Source organism: Ambystoma mexicanum, chromosome 10 (genome assembly GCF_040938575.1).
Source record: "Ambystoma mexicanum isolate Mex_15411 chromosome 10, UKY_AmexF1_1, whole genome shotgun sequence".
Lineage (NCBI taxonomy): Eukaryota > Metazoa > Chordata > Amphibia > Caudata > Ambystomatidae > Ambystoma > Ambystoma mexicanum.
In genome coordinates, this window is record NC_090932.1 from 1,647,702,004 (window position 1) to 1,647,720,971 (window position 18,968).

At 46.8% G+C, this 18,968-nt stretch overlaps 1 protein-coding gene across 6 annotated transcripts in view; it reads right to left on the reverse strand.

Annotated features, from left to right (window-relative positions):
* Positions 1 to 18,968, reverse strand: part of EP400 (E1A binding protein p400) — a 1,542,855-nt gene that overhangs the window by 1,049,327 nt on the left and 474,560 nt on the right. The gene's annotated exons all lie outside the window — the stretch shown is intronic.

Here is an 18,968-nt window from a genome sequence, read left to right on the forward strand (position 1 = left end):
AACAAAAGAAATTGCAAGGTGCAGACAGCATGTTTTTAATTCTATTCTTAAAACAAATTCAAACATGTATGGCGAATGTTAGACTGACTTCCTATACTCTGGCCTGGGGGAAAGATGTATAGAAGGTCAACCTAGTTTAATGACAGACCACTCTGATGTAGCCAAACTAGTTCAAGGTAGCAATGCGAGCGGTCTAGGCTGGTGTTAGGGAGAATTCTCAAAAATGTGCCAATTCCCTTCACCCTAGAGACCCCCAGCAACTTTGCTGGATTTTGATGACTTGATTTTTATACCCGAGAGAGTGTGAGCCTTTTTCCCACACTCTCGTGTTTTGAAATGTGTTTTACCCTTGTGTTTTCTTTGGATATGGAGTCTAACCAACTCCATAGGCATCTTGTTTATTTGTGTTACCCAGCACCTCAGTGCAGTGACATAGGGAAGCCTTTCAGGCTTTCCCAAGGTTTAAATGGCTACTCTGGGATAAACTACTGTTTCCCAGAGTAAGTAAAGTGAAATTGACTTTACAAGTCTTTTTAAATTCCTAGACCCAGCACACCCCATCTTACAATAGAGTGTTGAAGGGGTTACTTAGTATCCCGTGTCTGGATACTCCTGTAGCAGTCAAATGCTACCCTTTCCTCTCAGAATGTCTGGTGGCAGTGGTTTTACAACAAACTACCATGTTTTTTCCTGACTGCGAGCACTGGTAGTGTTAAATCGCGGGAGCCATGTTTTTCAAGATGGAGTCTGAGCCCCCTTGGTTTAAAAAGGTCCCGGTCTTTTTTCACCATTTCTTATTGGAAAGTTTCTTCCACAGTTTGTCTCTGCGCGCCAAACCAGGTTTGGTCCCTTTTGCCTTTGGCGGGCTTCAGGACTGAAGTCTGGGGTGGCCAGGAAGTGAGGGAGGTGCCCGAAACTCCCTGTGCTTCGTCTCCTAGGAGACCCAAATGCACTCTGGTGTGATTAGCTGGCTGACTGTCCGGCAAGGACAGCCACCCTGCTGGGTGAGTGACAGCTAGGCAGGCAGGAATGAATGGGAGAGAACTGAATAAAAGGCAAGTCTCTTGGCTTGGAAGGCAGAGTCGACCACTGAACGAAGGAACTGAATAAGAGCTTGAAGAGGACGCCTGCTGCAACTCCTGGACCATTGGTTTGCCCGGGGAAGCCCTGCTGCAGTGACTACTTGCCAAGTTTGCATCGACAGAGAAGCCCCTGCAAGGACAACTTCTCCCTTTGAGTTGGTGGGACCAAATCAACTCGACAGTAAGCCACCTGGACACCTCATCTCGGAGCTGGTTGAATTTCCTCAGAGTGCTGCAGGAAACCATATAACCAGGGAGAGGGACACCAGTTTGTGTGCTTTACTCACAGGAACCGAAATTGAAGTTTGCCAAGTGCCAGCCTTTGACCAGTCCCAGTGCGGCAGTCCCCCGTCCTACCTCTTGTCCCCACGACTGAGGCCCAGGAACAGCGAGATATGCAGGAACCGTCTGAAACAGAAGTCTTCAGCTGCCTCTTTTTCTTCATTGCAAGGTACTGTGAAACAAGACAGAGAACTTACCTCTCGCGGTGAAAGTGCTTGAAACCTTTCCAACTTGCAGGCCTAATCCGCTTGTGACCAAACATATGATGATTCTTTTTACAAACTACTTCTGAGAATTTTTACAGAGACTACAGTTTACTTACCAGAACTGCTTCATCCTACCCAAGTCTTTAGCCCATTGACTTTGGCCTAGCCTATTGTATGGAATTGACTCTTCAGGTGAACTCAAAGTATCTGCACTGTCTAAGAATAATTGTAATCTCTTTACGTTCTGATAACCTATGCCTTTTTGCTGCTCCTTTAAGGTATTCTGAATGCCAAACAGTAACTGAATGCCTCAGAAACCTAGAGTGTACAGTACTGAAGTATATTTGTGTATGATTATATAATTGCCTCCTTTTAGTGAATCTTTTATAACTGACTGTTAAATTAATAATTGTTTAACCAAGAAACCTTGAGTGTAAGTTTATTTGAAAACCTCTGATTGTAGCCATCTGTGTAACATCCTTAAAACTCACATTCCCCTCTTGAGATAAGCCTGGCTGCTCAGCACCGCTACCAAACTGGGTAGTACAGACTTATACCAAAGGTTGGTTTGATTACACCTGTGGTCTTAGTTGGGTGTAGTGTTCCCAAAGGGTACTGCATACAAACTCTGCCTAACAGCTAAATCTCAAGAAGTGGTGAGCTTGTAAGGGGTCCTCAATGAGTAAATGGTGAAGTCAGGGAACACACAATCTGTTATAAAAAATACTTTATTCATGGCCATACAACATTATGAAAAATGGCTACGAGCATGCAGCTTCCACTAGATGTCGGCCTATGCACAGCATGTGATCTAAGCAGATTCCACAAGCCCCAGAAATATATAAATATCTCACACATATACACAAGGGCAATGTTCGGTACGTTCTTCTGAAGTCCAACTGGTGTGGGACTTCATAAGACAACTCTTGATATTAGGGACCCAACTCTTAATATAGGGCTGTACTACACAAGTCGTTTGAGCAGCCAGGCTCATCTTGGAGGGATAATGTGAACTGTAGAGCAGTACACTAAAATCAGTAAACGCAAGGATTCAAGTAAACACTTACACACTTACACACTTAGAGTTATATTAAATTATGTACTTGTATATACACACAAGGTAAAGCAAACGAAAAAGGCAGCAAATAGAAAGACCATCCAATGGAAGAAGTTTAATGAATATAAGAATCAATAATGCAGGTGAGATTTATTTCTATGCTACACACTTCCAGCACATGGAGTGACTTCAATAAAGGTCAGTAATAGCACTTCTATAGTTATCACCTTTACACATTGAGTTTGGGAGGGAACGTTTCCGTGTTAGATAGAATACACTTTAGCAACTGTTACAATAGTATTTTCCCACAGAGGGATGTAGGTAGTCGCTTTTCCCAGCAGAAAAAAGTGTTAGACAATTGAAAACCTATAGGGGAACTAGCACTGCCAAAGCCAATAGAGTACAGAAGAGGGGCAGTTAGGGAACCAGGATAACCCCAGTGGATAGTTAAATTTCAGATGAAATTCTTCAGAGAAAATTGAAATCATTCAGTCGGTATCTCTTGAAGACCTCCAGGTGCACACGCGGCAAGGCCTGCTTCAGTGAGTGGAGGTCACCTCTAGATGGGTGAAAACAGGACTTCCCAAGCCAGGACACACTGAAAATGGCACAAGGTAGTTACACCCCAAGCCCCACAGTACCTTAAAGATGAAGATTTTCCAGGTGGCTTCCTTCCTGATGCAGGCCCCCCTGGTCGTGGTGGCGAAAGGTGAGACCATTGGCAGCTCCTGCGGCAGCACTATGGAGATGGACTCAGCAGCAATGGATTCCACTCACTTCAGAGGCTTTGTGGTTTTTTTGCCTTTTTCTAAGCCCCATGGAGGAACGAATATCCCTGGTGCGATAGTCCTCTGTCACTCTGTCCTGAACTCTGGTGAGAGGACTTTTGATGAAGAATCACTTCTTCTGTAGGACCCTTGGGATGCCTGATTCACTGTTTGGAAGACGATGCACTCGATGATGGTCTAGGTAATCGGGATATTGTCGCCCAGGAAGGTCGCAGCAAGTTGGGGCTTGAGCCAAAATGAGCCAGGTCTCAAGGCTAGTCCCACCAGCCTAAGGGAGGAAGTCGGCCTTGGCGGATCTTCATGTCGATGTGAAAACGGCATTGGCACAGCTGCAAGGCTTCACCAGTGCTTTTGCAGTCCTGGAAGGTGCTGCTGGCATCTCTGCTCATCCTCTTAGTCAGATGTTTATTCCAGTAGTAGACCGTCTGTAGTCCCAAAATCCTCACCATTAATGCAGAATTGTATTCTTTCAAAGTCACACATCTGTCAATCACCTGTGGGATGGCTGTCCTCCGGGACAGCCAGCTGCCCAATTCGAACTAGTTTCAGCCAGGCATTCCTACAGACAAAGGACAGCGATGTTTCGAGCTCCTCCCTCACTTCCTGCCTTGTCGACACACTGGAGCCTGGGTGGGATTACACAGTTAACATGAGAAGTGGGATAATGAGTTACTATGTAACCCTCCACAAGTCCACATAGGGTGGTGTGTGCTGGACCCACAAAAGAGAAGTTAAGATAAAACCTATTCTTGCGAACTGTAGTTCACACAAGAAAATGTATTTAACCCATTATGTGACATGGGTGTTCCCCCCAGTGCCAATGCATTTTTTGGGGATTTCGGTATGTCGCCATTCAACGCCTTGTAACTTTGTTACCCGAAATATCTTGCCCAAATGTGGACCCTTTTTTCCCCCCCACATGTAGGCGGCCGTAACTCCACCCAGGAATCCTAGGTTGCTGTAGGGGGGTGAGAGACAATAACCAAAAAGGGCTAAAATGTAGGGTTTTTAAAAAAAATGACAATGATGTACAAAGAAGCATGCGGTTATTTCCTTGTAAGAGCTAGGAACAAATGGTTTGCTGGGCTGAATTCCCCAATTTCCTGGCTTTCAAGAACAGGTTGAGTGGAAAAGAAAAATATATATTTTGATGTGGTTATCAACCATTTTGTGAGAGGTAGGCGATTCCATTTTTGCCAATTGGTCATGCGTGGATGGAATGGAAGAAAAGGGTATGAAAGCCGGGTTGGAGGACAGAAAGGCACACATTTCTGAAAAGTAGACAAAATTCCAAGTTTAGAAAGGGGTGATTTGCGCAGGTCTGGCAACAACTAGGCAGGGAAAATTCCTTAGTTTGGGCAAAAAGCGGGAAAATGACTGAAAAAAAAGGTATGTAGTGAACATGGTTGGCTTGGTACAGCAATGGGTTCAGTGAATTGTGAGAAAAACATTGCTCTGCTACATTCCCCTGACTCCTGCAGTTAGGAAATCACATTTTTTTGTAGTGTTTCACAAAACAAGCAATACCACAAGCCAAAAACTGAGCCATGGTATACAGGAGTTTTATGCTTACGGCCTGAACTGACGTACTTAGCATGTGTAAATCAGGAAAACCAATGTGGTGAGGAACGGCAAGCATACATTTTCTGAAAGAGCACAGGCAGACCTTTTCAAGGGTAGTTGACTTGTGCAGGTTACAAAAGTGTATGGTGCCTACAGCAGCGACTAAATGTAGGGCAAATTTGGGAAATGAAAGGGTTGTGTGACAAAGGGCACCAGCAAATGGGTCGAAACATATGAAAACCACGCAAGCACAACAAATGGCATACCTTCCCACGTTCCCACAGGTGTCCCAACGAAAACGGTACCTCACGTGTGGGTGCACCTACCTGGGCGCAAAGGGGCAAGCCTAAAACACGGCTAACCCCAAGTCTTTTCCGACAGCTGAATTTCAGGATTTTTTCTGAAGCGCACACCATACAGACATGGGCTGAGGGTGTCCAAGCCACCAAGGAAAACAGGGAACCCCATGAATTTCCGAAAAGAGGACACCCGTGGGAATCTGTAGTTTTCGGACTTGAGCAAATCGCTCCAGAATTTATTACCCAGAACCCCTGGCAAAATCCAAATTTGGGGGGGGGGAAAAAACACAATTTCTGCACATTTTACTCTGGTCATCCACCGTAACATGCCGCCAACACCACATGGCCTACCGTCCTGCGTTCCCACAGGTGTCCCGACGCAAACGGTACCTCATGTGTGGGTGCACCTACTGGGGCGCAAAGGGCGAAGCCGAAAACACAAGTAACCCCAACTCTTTTCGCACAGCAGGTTTGCTGGATTTTGACTTCTGTGCACACCATACAGATTTGGGCTTAGGGTGTCCAAGCCACCAAGGAAAACTGGGAACCCCATGCATTTCTGAAAAGAGGACACCTGTGGGAATGCACAGAACTGACTTGCGCAAAGTGGCCCAGAATGTATTACCCAGAACCCCCGCCAAAGTGAACATTGCATTTTTCCCCACCAAATATCACACATCCTTAGGGATTGTGGGTAATAAAGACTGGGGCAATTTGCACAAGGCAGACCTCTACCGATTCCCACGGGTGTCCTTTTTTCAAAAATGCATGGGGTTACCCGTTTGCCTTGGTGGCTTGGACACCCTATGCCCAAATCTATAGGGGGAGCGCATGCGCAGAATTCCTGAAATTATGCTGGGCCAAAAGACTTTAGGATAGCCGTGCTTTCGGCTTCACCCTTTGCGCCCCGGTAGGTGCACCTACACATGTTTTCTTCGGGACACCTGTGGGAACGCAGGACGGTAGGCCATGTGTTGTTGGCAATGTGTTTCGGAGAGTGGACAGAGGGAAATATCTCTGAAATTGGCTGGAAATAAACACAATTCTCAGACATTTCGCTCTGGCCACCCTACCGAAACACGCCGCCAACACCACATGGCCTACCTTCCCGTGTCCCCACACATGTCCGATAAAAACAGTACCTCATGTGTGAGTGCACCTACCTGGACACAAAGGGGAAAGCCTAAAACACGGCTAACCCCAAGTCTTTTCCGACAGCTGAATTTCAGGATTTTTTCTGAAGCGCACACCATACAGATATGGGCTTAGGGTGTTCAAGCCACCAAGGAAAACAGGGAACCCCATGCTTTCTAAAAAGACGACACCCGTGGGAATCCAAAGATGTCTGACTTGCGCAAATCTCCCCGGAATGTATTACCCACAAGCACCGCCAAAAATCCACATGGGAGAAGGGTGCCCAAGGCCAGGGATATTACCGCCAACTTTGCTGGAGCTCTGGCTGCCCTGCGTTACAGCTTCTCCCCACCAGGGAGTCCCAGCAGTGTGCCAATACCTCCCCAAAGGGAAAAGCTGTAATGCAGCCCAGCCGCAACTCCAGGACGCTTGGAGGTGATGTCCCCGGCCTTTGACATGCATGTACCATGTGGGTGTACCGTCCCCTAAGCACAACGGCAGCTCCAGGGAGCCCCAACAGGATCCCCATTCCTCCACAGAGATGACATCTGTAACGTAGCACAGCCAGAGGTGCACGCTTGGCTTGCAGACCGAAAACCCACATGGGAGACATTCGCGCCCAGGGAAACACCAATGTTCTGCTATCATGGGGGCAATTTGTGGCCTGCCCCTGCAATTGTGTCCCAGCCACCCAAAATATCTGCCCAGACGGCCCATTCCGACGCACCAGCGCCAATCCAGCCCCAGTCTCACCCACCACCCACCCCGCTGACACTGGGCCCTAAACATAGAATAATAAAAAAACAGTACTTGCCTAACATTGCAGCTGCTCGCGTAGAAAAAGCCGTAAATGGAAAAAAAAAACATTTGTTACCTACGGTCAGCCCAGCAAAAACAAACCTACACTAATACTTTCCAATCACGGCCCCCCTTGCAAGCCATCCCTGGTGGTCTACTGAACCTCAACCCATCCCCCCCTCCCCAGTGAAAACACATTTGCCCCTTCCTAGGGGCAGAAATGTGCCCCCAAGGAGGGCTGCATGAGGCCCACACCAAAACTTCAGACAGGCCCGCCAATGGATGAGGCAGTAGGGTTTGGGCACCCTGGGGGCAGATTGGAACACCAATGTGCCCATCTGCGCTAAGGGAAGTTTGGTAAACAAAGAAAAAAATTGAAAATGAAGGCTGAACTTTAGGGGGGGGGGGTTGAGGGACAACCTACAGCGCTGGAGAATTTTGTAGTTAAAGGGGGTGCACCTCCCCCCCAAATGGAGGGGGGGCCATCTCATGTAGCCCTCCCTGGGGGATGTTAAGGTGGTTGGGGGGGGGGGGATGTGTCATGCACTCCTCCCTCGGGTCAGGTGCGACTTCCTAGGATCACATATCTGCCCCCAGCGAGGGCTGCATGAGATGGACCCCACCCCTTCCCATTACAAAATTCCCCGGCGGTTTGGGGTGCCCCACACATTGGGGGGCCTGTCCAACATTTTGTGGTGGCCCTCTCCCCCCTCACCCTAAATGGGTGGGGGGCACATCATGCAGGCCTCCCTGGGCCTCCTACAAACGGCTGCGTGAGGTACATCCCCCTCCATTTGGGGTGAGGGGGAGGGCCACCAGAAAATGTGGCACAGGCCCTTTAGTGGGTGGGGCAGTAAGGTTTGGGCACCCTGGGGGCAGATTGACACACACTGATGTGCCCATCTGCACCATGGGAAGTTTGGTTAACAAAAAACAAACAAAAAATTGAAAGGTACGCTGCACTTTAGGGGGGCTGAGGGACACCCTAAAACTCCAGGGAATTTTCCAATGTTAAGGGGGTGGCCCTCCCACACCCACACCAAATGAAAGGGGGGGGGGCATCTCAATAGCTCTCCCTGGGGTCAGATGCCCCTTCCTAGGAGCAGATAACTGTCCCAAAGGAGGGGTGCATACCATGCCCCCACAGACAATTTTGGGTGGGTGGTACACCCCCTTTCCATAAAAACAATTCCCTGGTGGTCTAAGTGGGGGGAACTCCCCCCAACACCATCCATGTTTTTCCATTATTTTCTTTTTCGAAGACCCATTCCCTGGGGGCAGATGGGCACCCATCTGCCCCAGGGGGGGCCCTAACTGCAAACCCCTTCATTTGGGGCCTGCCCACACTTTTCTGGTGGCCTTCCCCCTCCAATTAGATGGGGGGGGGGTCACCTTATGTACTCCTGCCTGGGGGCACACATCTGCCCCCAGGGAGGGCTACAAGCGATGTGCCCCCTTTCCACTTGAGGTGGGAGGGAGAGGGCCACCAGCCTTTCATATAAAAAAAGACCTGGTGGCTAGTGGGCCCCCACCCCCATCCCAGTTTGGTTCCCTTTGGTTTCTTTTCTTCATTTGTCCCCTTCCCTGGGGGCAGATGATCAATCATCTGCCCACATGGGTCTTCATACCTGTGGCCCCATACTTTGGGGCCGCTGGGAGAGGAGCGGGCCACTTACCTAGTAAGCACAGCCCACCCTCCCCCCCGCTTCTAAAAGGGATCCCTGGTGGTCTAGTGGGCATTGTTAGCCAAGGATCGAGCTCTCTGCACCCGATCCGTGACCAGCAATGTGTCGTTGGAAAGACGAGAATCTCCCCTTCCCAACAACACCTGCATCGATCTCTGGCTTGAAATACAGCGGAGTGGAGACTCACCTTGTGTTTTCACACCGCGCAGTCGAAAATGGCTGCCGCGGTGAAAATGCTTTCACTTTCATGCTGGCGTGCATAACGCAAGCCGACGTGAAACTGAAGGTAATTCAGCCCCCACGCAGTGAGAAGGGACCTCCCCCTCACATAACCCAGGGGCTGGATTACAGTTGTGTGATCCCTGCTTTGCAGGGATCGCTCAAATCAGTGCCTAAAAGGACGAGCCATCTCATCCTTGGCAACCTGGAGGTAATCCCAAGGACGAGATACCTCGTCCTTGGCACTTAAGGGGTTAAACATTAAGCGCAGTCCAATGTTCAGTGGCACTACACAGAGGGTGCCGTGTGTCTCTATGCAAATATCAGATGCCATGTAGTTTACCAAACTCCATTAAACATTAAGAATGAAAACTCCCAGTCAGAAAAACAAAAAGTGTGTGGTAAAACGGCAACTAACTCAGGAGTTAAAAATCAAAAAATTCCAGAGTCCAGAAAAAGTGCTGTGGGTCTCAGGTTAAAAGGAAGTAGCAAAGAAACTGCAAATTCTCCCTAACGGCCAAAATACCATACAAACCCCGTAAAGGAAGGCAAGTATTAGTATGCAGCACTACAGTTCCACAGAGATCCAACAGTAACTTCAGACGTCCATCCCTAAGATGTATGGGGCCTTGTGCCCAAAAGTTCAAAGTTCCACACAGTTTTGTGAGATGGGAAAATAATGAGGGTAGGGCTTCTGGGGGTCCAATTAAGAGTTCCAAGCGGTAGAGAACAAGATATTCTAACAAAAGTGTCCAACATTCAGAATGCTTGCACGAGCAAACTATGGCAAAGGTAAACTCTTCTAAAGGTTCCTAAAAGTTCCCAAACTTTTAAAAGGGGGGGTAGGGGTTCAGGCAAGTATTTTAACAACTCATCCCCGTACTCCATTCTTCTTTGGACTCGGCAGGTCTTCTGAAGAGGGTCCGAGGTAGCTTTTCCCGCCGTCAGCTTCAGCCCTTGAACCCATGGGTTGCAAGTTCAAGCACTTCTCCGGTTGCCGACAAATGCTGGTGCAAGGTCATCAGGTTGGAGAATACTGAAGTCAATGCAGGGCCCCACAGCACAGGAAGCAGAAAAGCTGTTTTGGACGACGGCCACCCACCTTTACCCATCCTCCAAGGGAGGATGCTTAGGAATTTTACCCAACCCCCTCCCTTTTCCAACACTTTCCCACGGACAGCTCACTGTGAAAGACGGACCAACACCCGAGCCATATGCCTCACGTATCCCGAGCCATATACCTGACGTATCCCAATACAATGGTCAAGCAGGGTCAGGCAACTACTGATCATTACACACCTGACTTTTGTAGAGGAGGTTCCAAATACAGCCCGCACTCCAACCGTCCGTTTTGAAGTACCAGGAACGTTCACACCGAAATATGTGACGTATGAGCAAATAAACCAGCAGAACCCCGCAGTGGGGCTCTGTCCAGTACCTATCAGAAGAACAGCAGCTATTGAAGTACCAATACCTTGGAAACAACGGACATTAAGGTATCCATTGAGGAAACCCTATGAACAAATGAAACAGAATGAAGATCGTCTGAATACAGTCCCTGAAGAAGCTAAAAAGGTCTTAATGGAAGACGAATGGTGACGTTACAAGAACCCAGACTGAACTCACATATAGAAGAAATGACGACCAGAGAATGACGTAAAGAGACGAAACACCATGGATACGTGACATCCTGAGTTTAAAGTGAAATGAGTGATGTCAAATGTAAGAAGCTTATGCCATGAGCGTGATGAAGTTATGCAACCAGTTTACACATGTACATATGCTTGGAACTGCAAGAAAGCTAAGAACCATGCGGCTTGCTATGCTTAGTAGAAAGATAGTGCGGCAAGCACCAATATACATAATCTACCTCAAAGGAAGCACATTATATAAGTGTATTTCCACTTTGCACAAGAAGCAGAATCAACCCAAGGTTACTAAACGCCACATGAGGAAAGCTTCGTATTTAACAAATTGAGAAGCAGCAGAAACGAAACTCAGCAGAGGCACTTCGTGCCAGAGTAGCCAAGGTCGTATCAGTGGAAGAGACAAACAGTAGCTAGAATTAATTGAAATTAAGAACAGAATATCCTGCCTCTGAAAGGTCAAGATAAGAAACTGAAGGCAGGTGGTGGGTGAAACGAAAATCAAATACACAAATTTATGGAGAAGAGGTAAATTCAAGGTGTCTGAATCACATGACCAGCCGAGCAAGAAGAAGCAAGAGCTTCACACCTACGCATGGCAGCAGGCCAGGCGAAGATATCAGAACTTTTCCAGACAGGAGATGCAGTCTCGAGGCCAACCACAGTGAAATAATTGACGCATAGCTAATAAAGTGATGATTGATCGTAATATTATATGGAGGAACGCCGGGGAGCTGAGGGGCACCCCGCACCTGGCCGAACATTCTGCGTGCTGCTAAGCAAAGTGGAAAAGTATGCATGGGGTTGGTGCCAACCCAATCACAATGGACCAAATAATCTAGGGTCCTCTAGCTAGTAGAACCAATAGGACGTCATACTTTTAGTGACGTTAGCAGTAGCCATTTTGAAGGAAGGGCTTAGATGCCACACCTGACAGGGTTCATCTCAACCCTCACTGTTACCATACACAGATATAGTACCTATATTATTAAAGTTACCTTTCCTGAACCAATCGAATTGCATGCCAACTTTAAGCGTTACACGTCAATGATGAGGAGTTTTCAGTATAAATGTTATGATTTTTATGACGTTAATTGAGTTGAAGCGAGAAGGAAGGATCGCGCCACTCCGTTTTTTGTACTTGTCATTAAACGGACTCCCTTTGCCAAACCGTTGAGTTGTCATTATTGCTTTGGTGTTAGAATATTAATCTGCACGCCCATCCATCTCACGGGTGCTGCTATCTTGTCTTAAAGCGCTTCTGGGCAAACCCCGACTATGGGCCGGTTGGGGGTCTCAGAGCACACTTTCATCAACACTTCCCCACATGGATAAAAAGGCGGAGCAGGAAAGCACGTGGAGCACGAAAGCCCATAGAGCTGGGCAAAGCACACAAGGAAACAGCAGTTCCAAGATGGCAGTTTAATACAAGGTGGAAGACGGCAAGACTGAAGCAGATTACAAGGAGGTGAGCGCCCTTGACCTTTTCACCAAAAGACTATCTTTCATTAGCCTTCGAGAATAGGACATGTAAGACCTGGAATCAAAGCTGAAGAATCCTGCATTGTGCGTCGGTGGTACCCGGGGATCTCCCGCGTCGACAGTCAAGGCGGGGAGAATCGTTTGCCACTGTGGTACTGTCCTTGGCTCCTACAACAAAGCACCACCAGTGAAGTCAGCACAGGTGGTGAATTGGGAAGACTGATAGTAGACCGGTTTGTGTGGAAACCAAGGTTGCAAGCAGAAACATTATATAAAGAATATTGAAGAGAACAGTGCATGAAGCGTATGTGGCAAACTATGCTGTTAGGCAAGATTGTATGCAGTAACCCTGTGGGGGACTACACCAGTCTTATCCTCTTGGTATTAGGTAACCCACCTATTGGTATAAGTCTGTACTACACAAGTTGGTAGAGTGACTGAGCAGCCAGACTTATCTCAAGAGGGGTAAATGTGAGCTGTAGCATCAAAACCCACACATACAAGTAACACACGATTTCTAGTAAAATAATTATTTAATGGTCAGTTTTAAATAGGCATTCTTTAGAAAGGGCAATGTGCAACAATAAAAATATACTTCATAACATGTTCTCAGAATCAAGATGTTAGGCAAGATTGTATGAAGTACCCTTTGGGTGCACTGACTGACCTCCTGGCAATAGGAACCCAACCTTTGGTATAAGTCTGTACTACACAGGTTGGTAGTGTGGCTGAGCAGCCAGGCTTATCTCAAGAGGGGTTAATGGGGGCAGTAGGGTTTTTACAGAGATTCACAGTGACAACAAACTTACACTCAAGGTTTCTTGATTAAACAATAATTAATTGGTCAGTTAGAGTAGGCCTTCTTCAGAAGGGGGCAATATAATACGAACACAAATACACTCCAAAATACGCACTCTTAATATTTCTAAATAGGTAAGTACCCTTTTGGGATGGCCCACAGACAACCTCCACCCTCAGGTGACTTCAATAGTTAGGGTGCTGGGGACATGAATATATCACTGTTGCATTTAGAAAACTCTACAGAGGAGTAGCAAAGAAAAGAGGCTTCTTAAGACAGGTATTCAAACAATTATTCTTAAGCAGGTAAGTACTTTCAAAATAACCTCCCAATGCAAAGCCAGTTAACCCCTTCCTGGAAGGAAGACACAACACATAAGCAGAAGCAGAGAAGCGAAGGATCATTCAGGGAGGCAGGCCAGCCAATGTTTTAGCAAAGGTCAAGGTGAACTGAAGCACTTCTGGCAGGTATGTAAAAGTCTTGCACAATGTTTTAGAAGTCTTTGTAGAAAAGAAGAAATCAAAGCAGGGCCACAAGCGTATTAGGCTTGTGAGGTACAAAAGCTGTTAGCACCTCAATAAATGCAACCAAGACAAGTCTCCAACGAGGACAAGTGAGGTTACTCAACAAGAGGTAAGTTCTCAGACTGTACAGCACCTTTAGGTTGAAGAAAAGGTGCAGCAGATGGCTTCTGTTCCTGTGTAGCTCTGCAGATCCTGGTGTTCCTGGGCCTCAATGGTGGGGACAAGAGGGAGGACTTCTGGGGACTCCTGCCCTGCACTGGGACGGTTGCCGACTGTTAGGCAAAGTTGTATGCAATACGCTCTGGGACCACTACACACCATTAGGACTACAGGTATAGGAAACCGAACCTTTGGTATAAGCTTGTACTACACAGTTTTGGTAGCGTGTTGAGCAGCCAGGCTTATCTCAAGAGGGGTCAATGTGAGCTGTAGTGGAGTTATACAGAGATTTACAGTTACAGGTATTCAAATAAACTTACACAAGGTTTCTTGCATAAACAATTAATATATTTATCAGTCAGTTAGAATTAGCCTTCTTCAGAAGGGAGAAATATAATAGTAACAAATACACTTCAATATTGTGCACTCTTAGTTTCTAAATCAGTAAAGATCCTTTTGGGATGGCCCACAGACAACCTACACCCACAGGCGACTTCAATATCTAGGGTGCTGGGAAATTAATATCTTACTGTTGGCTTTTAGAATACTCGTAGGAGTTGGCAAAAGGAAAAGGTTATTAAAAACAACAAGAGACCACAAATATTCTTAAGCAGGCAAATCCTTTTGGATCCTCCAAGAAGAGTCATGCAATTCAATAGGCTAAGCCAAAGTCAATGGGCAGAAGTCTTGGATAGGATAAAGCACTTCTGGTAAGTAAATGGAAAAGTCTTTGCACAAGTTCTTAGGAGTAGTTGATGAAAAGAAGAATCAAATGTGGGGCCACAAGCGGATTAGACTTGTGAGTTGCAGAAGTTGCAAGCACTCTACAGTAAGAGGTAAATTCGCTCAGACTTTTTACAGTACCTTAGAAAAACATGGAGCTGATGACTTCTGTCCCTGTGCAGCTCTGCAGATCTCACTGTTCCTGGGCTTCAGTCGTGGGGACAAGAGGCAGGATGTCAGGGGACTCCTGCAATGCACTGGGACGGTCAAACTTGCAACCGGCAAACTTAACTTTCAGTGGCGGTTCAGTGTTTCAGCTCCTCGTGTCTGTTCCTGGCTGTCAAGATGGACTTTCCTTGCTTCTGGGGTCCCCTACTATGTTGAGGGGGCTCAGGCTCGGTCAGTCCTGCTTCTTGGGAGTCCGGAGGATCTTCCAAAAGCTCTAGGCCAGCTTAAAAGCAATGCACACAATCTGGTGTTCCTCTCGCTGGCTATACGGTTTCCAGCAACAACTCACTAGAAATTGAAGCATCTCCGAGATGGATGTCCAGGTGGCTTACTTGGAGTCGATTGATCCCACCAACTCAAGGGGAGAAGTCTTCTGTGCAGGGGATACTCTGTTGATGCAAACTTTGCATATCGGCACTGCAGCAGGGCTTCACTGGGCAAACCAACGGTCCAGGAGTTGCAGCAGGCGCCCTCTTCAAGCTTTGCTTCGATGCCATCGTCCAGTGGTTGACTCTGCCTTCCAAGCCAAAAGACTTGCCTTTAATTCAGTTCTCTCCCATTCATTCCAGCTTAGCTGTCATTCACCCAGCTGGGTGACTGTCCTTGCGAGACAGACAGCTGGCCAATCACCTAAGAGTGCATTTCTGTCTCCTAGGAGACTAAGCACAGAGTTTCAGACACCTCCCTCGCATCCTGCCCCCGCCAGACTCCCTGGAGCGAGAGGCGGGCTTCACTCGGGAATACCGCCAAAGACAAAATGAACAAAGGGACCAAACCTCTTAAGAAGGACCTGTCCAGCAAGAAATAGCAAAAAAAGAAGACCGGAGGCCATTTTGACAAAGATGGCTTCCGTGGGTGCTTTACTGTAGCTGCTAACGCAGCCTGCGATAAATACACACCATGGTAGTTCAAACAAAACCACTGCCACCAGCCATTCACTGAGAAAAGGGTAACAAAAATGTTACACGAGAGACTACACAAAGGGGATACTAGGTAACCCCCCCAGCACTCTATTGAAAGATAGTGTGTGCTGGGTCTAGAAAGTTGCAAGTGTAAGTCAATTTCACTTTATTGCTCTGGGAAACAGTTTATCCCAGAGAAGGTAGTTAAATCTTTGGGAAATCTGGAAGACTCACCTGTGTCACTGCACTGAAGGTGCTGTGTGACACAATGTAAAAGATGATGCATATGGAGTTTGTCAGACACCACAACCAAAAGAAACCGTGTACACAATCACATTAAAATACTCGAGATAGTGGGGAAAAAGGGTCACACTCTCCAGGTTAAAAAAAAATCAAGTCCTCAAAATGCAGCAAAGTTGCTGGGGGTCTTTAAGGTGGGGAAAATTAGCACATATCTGAGAATTCTCCCCAAAAGCGACTGCAACCAGCAATCTTCAAACAAGTGGCACTTCGATGTTTCAGCTCCTCCCATCTACCGCAAATAGCAACACTGCGGTTCCTGGCTGTCGAGATGGACTTTCCTTGCATCTGGGGTCCAGCACTCTGTTGAGGTGGCTCAGGCTTGGTCAGTCCTGCTTTCTGGGAGCCCGGAGTATCTTCATCGAGCTTTTGGCCAGCTTAAAAGCAACGCACACGATCTAGTGTTCCTCTCCTTGGCTATACGGTTCCAGCAGCAACTGCAGTGGAATTTCAACCAGCTCCAAGAGGATGTCCAGGTGGCTTACATTGGAGTTGATTGGTCCCACCAACTCAAGGGGAGAAGTCATCCTTGCAGGGCTTCTCTAGTCGAAACAAAAGTAGAGTTTCAGCACAGCAGCAGTGCTTCACCGGGAAAACCAACAGCCCAGGAGTCGCAACAGCAGGCGTCCTCTTCAAGTTCTTCTGATTCCTTCGTCCAGTGGTCGGCTCGGTCTTCCAAGCCAAAAAGCCTTGCCTTTTATGCAGGTTTCTCTCATTCATTCCAGCCTAGCTGTCAGTCACCCAGCAGGGTGGCTGTCCTTGCTGGACAGCCAGCTGGCCAATCTAAGAGTGCATTCCTGACTCCTAGGAGACTAATCACAGTGAATTTTGGGCACCTTCCTCGCATCCTGCCCCCGCCAGCCACCCTGGAGCCAGTGACGGGCTTTACCTGTGAAATCCCGCCAAAGACAAAATGAACAAAGGGACCAAACCTCTCAAGAAGGACCTGTCCACCAAGAAATGACGAAAAAAGAAGACCGGGCTATTTTATCAAAATGGGCACCCTTGGGTGCAAATACTGCAGCTGAGGATTCAGCCGGCAGTAAAAAACACACAATGGGTGTAACATTAAACCACTGCCACCAGCCATTAAAAGTCAGGAGTGTAACAAACATTTTTACATGAGTAAGTAGGAAAAGGGGCTACTAAGTAACCCCCCCAGCACTTCCACATACGGTGGGGTGTACTGGACCTATATAGGAAAAACAGGCAAGTAATGTCAATTTCACTTTATTACTCTTGGGAACAATAGCTGACCCAAGAGATTGTGTTTAAACCTTAATAGAAATCCAAAGGACTTCTCTGGGACACTGCACTGAAGGTGCTGTGTGTCACCATACAAAAATAGGTGCCTATGGAGTGTGTCGGACTCCAAAAACAAAGGGAATACAGATTCCAAATCAGATCAAAATAAGAGTGAGAAAAAGGTCTCACTCCAGGATAAAAATAAGAGCGGTGGGTGTCTAAGATTGAAGGGAATTGGCACAGAAATGAGAATTCTCGCCAACAGATGCAAATATAAATAAAACAGCAGATGAGTTATTGTACTTTGATGCCAATATACAATACCATAGACGGAGTGGTCCGGCACCACGTGGGAGATGATTCGAATGTCTGTTAGGTATCCAATGAAAAGGTGACAAATGTTAAAACAAAAGGAATTGTGAAATCGAAGTGGTCTTGCAACGGGTCAAGCCTATCCCTGTGCACATTCGAAAGTTTGATACTTGAAGTAAATTGAAATTGGCCCGAGTCCGGTCGAGGGAGACTAAGTGTGTTAAAAGGGATCTGAGCCCAGCTGAAGAGGGGATCCAGGGTGAATAGTGAATCACCGGAAGTGAATAATTGTGCAAATCTGAGGAGGAAAATAACTTGTTTATGTGGTTGCATCAGGCCCTCTGAGTGAAGAGACTTTTAAAGCAAGGAGACTTGCGCACTGATGGCTATGATGCTAATGATTGAACTGTATCCTCGAGCTAAAGAAGCCACTGACGCGACTTACCTGTGCGGAAAACGTGGGTAAGCGAGGCCAAGAGCCTGAACCCAACATATAATTTCGAACACCTTTTTTTTCATAACATTGTTCCCCACCTTATTTGTATTTAGGGATAAGGATTGGCAATAGTTTTAGTATAAGCCCTTTATTTTGACAGGACACCACTAGGACTGCGTTATTTGATGGTCTAGGCTTGCTCCCATCAGTGGATGTAGGCTTAGATAGGCGTTTATCAAACCCTTTTTGGCGGTTCAATAAACACCCTTGCTGTGGTCACTTATGTCCGTTTTACTGATGATGCCATTCCTTCCTTACATCAGTCACTTGGGTGGTCCAGGGGCACTTGCAACAGCTCTTTTCAGGATTCTGAGCTGACGTTGAGAATAAATGGTCCCTCTTTTAGGACAGTTTTTCTGAAGTCTAACTAAGGGCTTAGTAAAACCATTCAATTGAGGCAGTACAAGACTCCACTCTTAGTCTAAGGCTGCACCAACTGAGTTCAGGCTAGTGTAGACAGATCAGCCAGGCTTCTCTTAGGAGGGAGAGAGAGGGCTGTAGAATCAGTAAAAATGAAATTGTAACACAAATGGTCCAAAGAAACACTGAAACACTATGTATTGTAAACATAAATGATGTATTTAAATACTGGTAGGTCTAGATAAATCCTGGGGGAAATAAGTACTACCAGAGATCATATAAACAACACTATGCTTTAAAGCACACAAACCAAAGCATAAAGCTTATTTAGAAAACTAACAGTATTTCTATGCAAGTCAGACCTTGTGTTAGGCAAGATTGTAAGCAGTACCCTGTGGGATACTGCACCAGCCTTGTCCTCTTGGCAATAGCGAACCCAACCTTTGTTATAAGCATGCACTACACAAGTTGGTAGAGTGACTGAGCAGGGTATCGGGTAATATCCCCATATATATGGTCGCCGTAAATAATATCGCCGGGAAAAGGTTGTGGCGATATTATATGGGTGACCATATATATATATGGGGACAGGGGCAAAAAAAAATCCCCCAAAAAATGTGGGGGTTGCGGGGGTGTCCCCCGAATGTTCCATGCAATAATGTCACCACAAAAAACGGCC